Below are 10,583 nucleotides of genomic sequence, written 5' to 3'. Positions count from 1 at the left end.
AAAAAAATCGGTCGAAATAGACCTTTTTTCGAGCCTTCAAAAAACTGCATTTTAAGCATTAAGGCAACAATTTTCTGCGCTCACATGGTGCGTCTGATATCATACTTAAGTATTCCGACCTTTTTTTCCATTTTCGGACACGTCGATTTTGGGCCGTTTTTTAAAGTTTGAGAAAAAAAAATCGGTCGAAATAGACCTTTTTTCGAGCCTTCAAAAAACTGCATTTTAAGCATTAAGGCAACAATTTTCTGCGCTCACATGGTGCGTCTGATATCATACTTAAGTATTCCGACCTTTTTTTCCATTTTTGGACACATCGATTTTGGGCCGTTTTTTAAAGTTTGAGAAAAAAAAATCGGTCGAAATAGACCTTTTTTCGAGCCTTCAAAAAACGGCATTTTAAGCATTTAGGCAACAATTTTCTGCGCTCACATGGTGCGTCTGATATCATACTTAAGTATTCCGACCTTTTTTTCCATTTTCGGACACGTCGATTTTGGGCCGTTTTTTAAAGTTTGAGAAAAAAAAATCGGTCAAAATAGACCTTTTTTCGAGCCTTCAAAAAACGGCATTTTAAGCATTAAGGCAACAATTTTATGCGCTCACATGGTGCGTCTGATATCATACTTAAGTATTCCGACCTTTTTTTCCATTTTCGGACACGTCGATTTTGGGCCGTTTTTTAAAGTTTGAGAAAAAAAAATCGGTCAAAATAGACCTTTTTTCGAGCCTTCAAAAAACGGCATTTTAAGCATTAAGGCAACAATTTTATGCGCTCACATGGTGCGTCTGATATCATACTTAAGTATTCCGACCTTTTTTTCCATTTTCGGACACGTCGATTTTGGGACGTTTTTTAAAGTTTGAGAAAAAAAAATCGGTCAAAATAGACCTTTTTTCGAGCCTTCAAAAAACGGCATTTTAAGCATTTAGGCAACAATTTTCTGCGCTCACATGGTGCGTCTGATATCATACTTAAGTATTCCGACCTTTTTTTCCATTTTCGGACACATCGATTTTGGGCCATTTTTTAAAGTTTGAGAAAAAAAAATCGGTCGAAATAGACCTTTTTTCGAGCCTTCAAAAAACGGCATTTTAAGCATTAAGGCAACAATTTTCTGCGCTCACATGGTGCGTCTGATATCATACTTAAGTATTCCCACCTTTTTTTCCATTTTCGGACACGTCGATTTTGGGCCATTTTTTAAAGTTTGAGAAAAAAAATCGGTCGAAATAGACCTTTTTTGGAGCCTTCAAAAAACGGCATTTTAAGCATTAAGGCAACAATTTTCTGCGCTCACATGGTGCGTCTGATATCATACTTAAGTATTCCGACCTTTTTTTCCATTTTCGGACACGTCGATTTTGGGCCATTTTTTAAAGTTTGAGAAAAAAAATCGGTCGAAATAGACCTTTTTTCGAGCCTTCAAAAAACGACATTTTACGCATTTTCGTAACAATTTTCTGCGCTCACATGGTGCGTCTGATATCATACTTAAGTATTCCGACCTTTTTTTCCATTTTCGGACACGTCGATTTTGGGCCGTTTTTTAAAGTTTGAGAAAAAAAAATCGGTCGAAATAGACCTTTTTTCGAGCCTTCAAAAAACGGCATTTTAAGCATTAAGGCAACAATTTTCTGCGCTCACATGGTGCGTCTGATATCATACTTAAGTATTCCGACCTTTTTTTCCATTTTCGGACACGTCGATTTTGGGCCATTTTATAAAGTTTGAGAAAAAAAAATCGGTCGAAATAGACCTTTTTTCGAGCCTTCAAAAAACGGCATTTTAAGCATTTAGGCAACAATTTTCTGCGCTCACATGGTGCGTCTGATATCATACTTAAGTATTCCGACCTTTTTTTCCATTTTCGGACACGTCGATTTTGGGCCATTTTTTAAAGTTTGAGAAAAAAAAATCGGTCGAAATAGACCTTTTTTCGAGCCTTCAAAAAACGGCATTTTAAGCATTAAGGCAACAATTTTCTGCGCTCACATGGTGCGTCTGATATCATACTTAAGTATTCCGACCTTTTTTTCCATTTTCGGACACGTCGATTTTGGGCCATTTTTTAAAGTTTGAGAAAAAAAATCGGTCGAAATAGACCTTTTTTCGAGCCTTCAAAAAACGACATTTTACGCATTTTCGTAACAATTTTCTGCGCTCACATGGTGCGTCTGATATCATACTTAAGTATTCCGACCTTTTTTTCCATTTTCGGACACGTCGATTTTGGGCCGTTTTTTAAAGTTTGAGAAAAAAAAATCGGTCGAAATAGACCTTTTTTCGAGCCTTCAAAAAACTGCATTTTAAGCATTAAGGCAACAATTTTCTGCGCTCACATGGTGCGTCTGATATCATACTTAAGTATTCCGACCTTTTTTTCCATTTTCGGACACGTCGATTTTGGGCCATTTTATAAAGTTTGAGAAAAAAAAATCGGTCGAAATAGACCTTTTTTCGAGCCTTCAAAAAACTGCATTTTAAGCATTAAGGCAACAATTTTCTGCGCTCACATGGTGCGTCTGATATCATACTTAAGTATTCCGACCTTTTTTTCCATTTTCGGACACGTCGATTTTGGGCCGTTTTTTAAAGTTTGAGAAAAAAAAATCGGTCGAAATAGACCTTTTTTCGAGCCTTCAAAAAACTGCATTTTAAGCATTAAGGCAACAATTTTCTGCGCTCACATGGTGCGTCTGATATCATACTTAAGTATTCCGACCTTTTTTTCCATTTTCGGACACGTCGATTTTGGGCCATTTTATAAAGTTTGAGAAAAAAAAATCGGTCGAAATAGACCTTTTTTCGAGCCTTCAAAAAACGGCATTTTAAGCATTTAGGCAACAATTTTCTGCGCTCACATGGTGCGTCTGATATCATACTTAAGTATTCCGACCTTTTTTTCCATTTTCGGACACGTCGATTTTGGGCCATTTTTTAAAGTTTGAGAAAAAAAAATCGGTCGAAATAGACCTTTTTTCGAGCCTTCAAAAAACGGCATTTTAAGCATTAAGGCAACAATTTTCTGCGCTCACATGGTGCGTCTGATATCATACTTAAGTATTCCGACCTTTTTTTCCATTTTCGGACACGTCGATTTTGGGCCATTTTTTAAAGTTTGAGAAAAAAAATCGGTCGAAATAGACCTTTTTTCGAGCCTTCAAAAAACGACATTTTACGCATTTTCGTAACAATTTTCTGCGCTCACATGGTGCGTCTGATATCATACTTAAGTATTCCGACCTTTTTTTCCATTTTCGGACACGTCGATTTTGGGCCGTTTTTTAAAGTTTGAGAAAAAAAAATCGGTCGAAATAGACCTTTTTTCGAGCCTTCAAAAAACTGCATTTTAAGCATTAAGGCAACAATTTTCTGCGCTCACATGGTGCGTCTGATATCATACTTAAGTATTCCGACCTTTTTTTCCATTTTCGGACACGTCGATTTTGGGCCATTTTTTAAAGTTTGAGAAAAAAAAATCGGTCGAAATAGACCTTTTTTCGAGCCTTCAAAAAACGGCATTTTAAGCATTAAGGCAACAATTTTCTGCGCTCACATGGTGCGTCTGATATCATACTTAAGTATTCCGACCTTTTTTTCCATTTTCGGACACGTCGATTTTGGGCCATTTTTTAAAGTTTGAGAAAAAAAATCGGTCGAAATAGACCTTTTTTCGAGCCTTCAAAAAACGACATTTTACGCATTTTCGTAACAATTTTCTGCGCTCACATGGTGCGTCTGATATCATACTTAAGTATTCCGACCTTTTTTTCCATTTTCGGACACGTCGATTTTGGGCCGTTTTTTAAAGTTTGAGAAAAAAAAATCGGTCGAAATAGACCTTTTTTCGAGCCTTCAAAAAACTGCATTTTAAGCATTAAGGCAACAATTTTCTGCGCTCACATGGTGCGTCTGATATCATACTTAAGTATTCCGACCTTTTTTTCCATTTTCGGACACGTCGATTTTGGGCCATTTTATAAAGTTTGAGAAAAGAAAATCGGTCTGAATAGACCTTTTTTCGAGCCTTCAAAAAACGGCATTTTAAGCATTAAGGCAACAATTTTCTGCGCTCACATGGTGCGTCTGATATCATACTTAAGTATTCCGACCTTTTTTTCCATTTTCGGACACGTCGATTTTGGGCCATTTTTTAAAGTTTGAGAAAAAAAATCGGTCGAAATAGACCTTTTTTGGAGCCTTCAAAAAACGGCATTTTAAGCATTAAGGCAACAATTTTCTGCGCTCACATGGTGCGTCTGATATCATACTTAAGTATTCCGACCTTTTTTTCCATTTTCGGACACGTCGATTTTGGGCCATTTTATAAAGTTTGAGAAAAGAAAATCGGTCTGAATAGACCTTTTTTCGAGCCTTCAAAAAACGGCATTTTAAGCATTAAGGCAACAATTTTCTGCGCTCACATGGTGCGTCTGATATCATACTTAAGTATTCCGACCTTTTTTTCCATTTTCGGACACGTCGATTTTGGGCCATTTTTTAAAGTTTGAGAAAAAAAATCGGTCGAAATAGACCTTTTTTGGAGCCTTCAAAAAACGGCATTTTAAGCATTAAGGCAACAATTTTCTGCGCTCACATGGTGCGTCTGATATCATACTTAAGTATTATGGTGGTGATACTAAAATATATAAAACCCCAAAAACCCTGTAAAACAAAATGAAAAAGAGGGATTTAAAACTATTTTAGAAACTAAACTGTTTCAACTACTTGAATCAATAATAAAAAAATTAAAAACCTGTAACACAAAATGAAAAACAAGATTTAAAAATAAGTTTTTCAAACTAAATAGTTGCTATCTTAGCTCGTAGCTAATAGTGCTAGCTGCCTGTTAATGATATCACGTAGACAATAATAAAACTGTTCGTATAAAGGGTGTAAATAAAACTGTGTAACATATAATGATAAAGGGAAACTGAAAGCTAACTTAGCTAATAGCTAACCGTACAGTACTACCTTTCACTCTTTCTTGAAGGGACATCACATAGTACATTAGGAAGCTGTTCAAATTATACTTCAAACTATAATTTAAAAAAAACGCTGTTACACGTTAAGCTACATTTAAAAAAATCAATGTTTCACAAACTTAGCTTAGCAAACTAGCTTAGCCAATAGCTAACAGTGCTGACTGTAAAAATAAACCACCTTCTTACTCTTTGTATTTTCGAGGATTAGCATGTTTAATTTCTTATATCAAATCGAGGATATTTTATATATTTATTTGTAAATGTACTGCAAGAATGTCTCGGACGATCATCTCTCCTATAAGAAACAACACGTGGGTCAATAAGAAATGAATAATATTAATAGAGATTTTTCTGGGTTGTTAAATATTTGTTTAAGCGGGTCATGTGTGTCTTGATAAATGAAAGTGTTGAATAATTAATTTTTTTTAATGCAACGCCTGCGTGGAATACATTATATATGACTTTTATTTATTCTTAATAATGTTTTGAAAATTAAAACCATAACAAAGAGAAAGGAAAAAAAAAAAAAAACATTTAGGAAAGTATACTACATAAAAGAAAGTGGTTAATGTTCGGTCTCATCTATTGGTTGTCAGGTTTACAGAGGTGTTGCTGATACAGAACCGTCTTTGAATGTCTAATGAGTGCGAGACGATTGTTCAACGGCTCTGTGACCTTCATCCGCCCTCCAGTGATTAGAAGAAGAAGAAGAAGAGATTGTCCTTTGTGTTGATGAGCTGTCATGTGCGTTGCATCCGAGAAGTTACTCTGACGAAGCTCCGCCTCATTCACCATCGCTTTAAGTGGAAAAAAAGGAGAAACAGATTTGTAATTAACATCACCGGTGACCCGAGAATAAACATTTATTTCTCCCTCTTGTAAACAGGGTAAAGGAAAATCTTGACATTGTCCTCTGATAGCTTTAGATTTACATTCTCGACGCCGCTTTCCTTTCTCCGAAGCCTGAACTGCAAATTACGCACTCGAGTCATGCATAATTAATCTTGGATTCACCAGTGCACGAGTCCTACAACTGCAGAGCAAATCCAGTGATGATGGAGATATCTAAGGTCTACTTTCAAATTAATAACTTGCACGCTTATGGGAATTATTTCAACACAGTGCAAGTGACACAAATGACCTTTTATGTCATTATTATGTTAATGAGCAAAGTAACAATATATTTGTGAAAATTTGACAATTTTTTGATTATTTTATGAAAACTTATAATGGGTTCAGAATTGTGTGTGTGTTAGCAAGAATCTGGCGATATGATGTGTATCGCGATACAGGGGCCACGATACAATATATTAGCAATATAGCGATACTGTAGGAACAAGGATATATTTGTAGTATTGTCGAGTACTTCACTCTGGCGTTTAATTTACAGACCACATGACTCTTGACGAAGTCGTAACTACTTTTATTTGTTTTGAAACCAAAATATGTCCAAACGTCAGCTTTAAAAGCTGCTGGAGTCGACTGTATCCTCTCATCCTCAGTCATCGCTGGGAGCTTGTGGGAATATTATTGAATAAAGCTTTTTCTATTTTTCTATTTTGGTTTTTGGTCGCTGGAGTCTCAAGAATGTTTTGGTCCTTTATCTCTGGAGGACGTTATTACTGCCAGGAGTTTAATGCAACCCAAAAATGAACAAAGCTGTGAATATTTGCATTTTATTTGTAAATTGAAAAATTGATGTAATATAATAATATAATATTTTTGTTTAACTCACAATATTATTGTGATGAGAGAACTGTGATTTGAAAGCAAAAAGTGAAATCATGTTTTTGAAAGAAATGCTGTTGAATATTAACTGCATTATGCAAAAAATATAAATATATATATTGTTGTATTGATATAGAACGTATCCTCTCGTCCCCAGTCATCCCTCGGATCTCGTAGGATTTCATTGTTCCATGACTGCTGCCATCTAGCTACCGGATGTTTAATTTTTATTTTAATTCACACAAAATATGAACAAACAATACATGTTAATTGTGAATAAAATACATTTGATTTTATTTGATATAACGTACACTTTATTCCAATATAAACCGTAAAAGAACTATAATAAAGAATAATTATTAACTGATTTGAAAGCCAAAACAAAATTAAATGTTATGCTGTTGTGGTATTGTAAAAAGTAAATGTACTGATGTTTTCTTACACCCCTAGTAATGGTAGTAAAATGTATTTTTGCACTAGATAACTGCAAAATTAAACTTACCAGGTATAAAACATATGGTGGAAACAATCTACACATTTTGTCTTCACCGTCAGTAAATGGCCGTGCACTCAAATTCTCAGCAAAAGTCAGTGACCAGAACCATGTGGTGAGAAGATGTGGTGGACAGTGGACCAGGAGAGGATGTGGAGAGAGAGAGGCCAGACCCCATTAGCTCTCCAGAGTCCGCATGAGACTGTGAAAGTTGAAGGAAGTAACTCGGCGCGACAGGCTCGGCTCTCCATGAATATTCCGCCTGTGTTCAAACAAAGTGTTTGTTTGGCAAGATTACATGGTCGCTGATCTCATTCAAAGCTGCTTGGCTCTTTGTTTCATGCTTGATGAGGGTGAAATATTGGAAAGTAAATGAAGCATCAAGATGACTAATAAACAGCAAAATTAAAGAATGAAATTCCTGGTAAAAAAGATGTGAAAGAAGGGGGGGGGGGGTATTAGGTATTAGGTATTAGGAGAAGATTTGAATGAGCATCATCCTGTTTTGACCTTTTGGTGTCTCAAACTCAACATGGTTGAAGCATGAAGCAGTGTCATGTTGTTTACAGGTCAGTAGGTGGCGCCATCAGATTAAAAATGATGTTTCATTTGAACAGTTGTACAAAACAAAGGAAAATAGTGCAGACACCACCATCTAGTGGACTGGAAAAAATTGACACTGCTTCATGAAGCTTCATCAAAACCATCACTACATGACGATGGATTATAAAGGTCAGATGATCACATGATTCTTGAGGAAGTCGTTACTGTTTTCATTTGTTTTGCTTCCAAAATATGTCATTTGACTTCAGTTGACTGTATCCTCTTATCCTCAGTCAGCGCCATCGTTCCTTCTGATGCAATGGACGTAATGACCGCTGCCATCTAGAGTCATCAAAGTGTGATTGTGACACAAAAATGAAACCGTAAAAATGGCTGTGAATATTTGCATGTTAATTTTATATATATATATATATATATATTTTATATGCACTTTATTAAAATATAAACAACAATACAATACAAAAACTAGATATTTCCCTGCTGAAAAATCGTGAGAGTCAGCTGTGCACTCTGCCCCGTGACAAACAAAATCTACAAAAGAATCAAATCCCATCTTGATAATTTGGATAATTTTATCTACATTTTAAAGTTTGAACTGTGTTTCTACTTGAACGTATGCCAGAGCAGAAGATGTTTGGGAAAACGTCGCAGATTTGCGACTTTTTGGACCTCGTCCCATTAATTGCTTATGGGAAATTGATCGCAGTTCTTTGCAACTTATGTTGCGAAAAACGAATTAATGTATATCTGTATGTATGTATATATATATATATATATATATATATAAGCGTAATTAACAACTGTTTTTTTTTTTACATGGCAGATCTCAACCAATCGATCTTTCCCAGGCGTCTATAGGGAAAACTAAAAAGTCCATGAGTAGATCGTAATTAGAGCGAGGGGGGGAAAAAAAAAATGTGTTTCCGCTAGCTTAGACCCTGTTCCTCCGCCGTGTCACACAAACTGACTTTCTAATTCCCACAAAGCCCCCCTGGCCAATTTTCTGCAACGTTCAGACTATCCTTGCGAGGAATTGCTTCAGTTAATATGAAACACTGTCAGCAATTAAGCAATTACTGTCTGAGATTACTGTTGTTTACTCCCCCGCCCTTCGACAAAAGCCACAGTAGTTGTTTTTACACTTGCAAAATATCTCTTAGAATCTAGATTTCACATGACATATCTTCATAGATGAGGTTTTTAGTGATCTTGTGAACAAAAATATCCAAAAGATTTTAAAGAATTTCCCTGAATCTTGAAGCAACGACTCTAAAGCAACAAAAGATCGAAATTACTCCGATCACATAGATGAGAAAGGAATCTATTTGAGTGGGATTAACATGTCACTATTCACTTAAAATAAGAATACCTTATTTTATAGTATTGTACAACACACATGTAAAATTTTACTTTTTTTGTTGCAGTCTAAAGCAGATTTACGGCAAAATAGTAACGTAAAAATCAGGGAAATTACACTTGATTTCTTTGAAACCAGGACACAATACAGATCAAATATCTGGAAATACTTTATATCTGACAGCTATCTGGAGATTTATTCACGTATTAATTGAAGCCAGGCGTGGTGGCCTCCTGTGTATCATGTGACCCAGTGGGAGCGAAGGAGCGCCGGTGATGAAAGGCCGGTGATGGGGCGAGAGATTGCTCTTCATCATACAAGCCAACATGAGGGAAGAGGAGGAAAATAACAGAGGCTCCTGAGTGCACTTTTTTTGATGCTGAAAGACCACAAAAGGTTCTTTGAAAAACAGCCCGTAGTGCTTTTTTTTTTTTTTTCATCGGCACCGCTGGGCCTCGGCGGCGGCACCAGGTAAATAACACCTGCGGCCCGCGTGACCTCGTCATCTGGAGACGCGTTCGTGTTTGTCTCCATTTCCTGCTCAAGAACCAACTAAACTTGTGTCTTTATTTGTGCTCTTTTCTCCACTTTTGTCGTCTTTGACTTGGTTCCAGCTCGACCTGAGTTTCCTATCAGAAGTCCAATTGACCTCCTTTAAACACAGGTTGACCTGCTGCTCCTCTAGCCTTCTGCTGTGTCTTGTTGTTGTTATGCTCGACACAAACTCCAGCTCCGTTCACTCCTTTCGTTAAATGGTAGTTAAGTGTGTTTAAAAGGTTAGTATGTATTAACATCTACCAAATAATAATGATATAGATCCTCTATCTTCATGTATATGTTAATTTTACTTTACGGCCAATTTTATTCTTATTCCAATCATTAAAAAACAAGTTTTCTAAATTTTTTCGAATGGTTAGCCTTTTGAATTCAATAAGCAATGTTGATGTAATAGAGCCATCGTTTTTTAAGATGAATTTAATTATACATTTAAAAAAATGTTCGACTTTATATCTGATTATAAAATTATTATTATTATTATTATTAATTGTTACATCTACACATACAAAATGTTAAAAATTCAAGTAGGTTATGAGTTCTGAAGATAAAGTCTTACACATCATATTCAAGCAGACGTTAATCTCATTTTGAGACACTTTTTTATTCTACACAACGATTTGAGCTAAAACTCTTTGTTTTTAACGCAAACATTGCACAACGGTGCTTTGTCGCCCCCTATTGATCAGATTCCTACTGAACACATTTACACCTACAGTTAGGCACGACTCTAAACCTGGTGTGAAATAGAAAAAAAAAGTGCGTGAGCTTCTTTTACGTGCACACTTAAGACGAAAGCTGCTCCTGCATATACTGTCGTGATGTTGAACGCTGCTGTCAACCTGCTCCTGCTCACACTTCCTCCGCAAATTCTCCCCTTTATTTCCCTTAAGCTTC

Source organism: Callionymus lyra, chromosome 19, assembly GCF_982586985.1.
Source record: "Callionymus lyra chromosome 19, fCalLyr1.hap1.1, whole genome shotgun sequence".
Lineage (NCBI taxonomy): Eukaryota > Metazoa > Chordata > Actinopteri > Syngnathiformes > Callionymidae > Callionymus > Callionymus lyra.
This window is presented reverse-complemented; position numbering follows the sequence as displayed.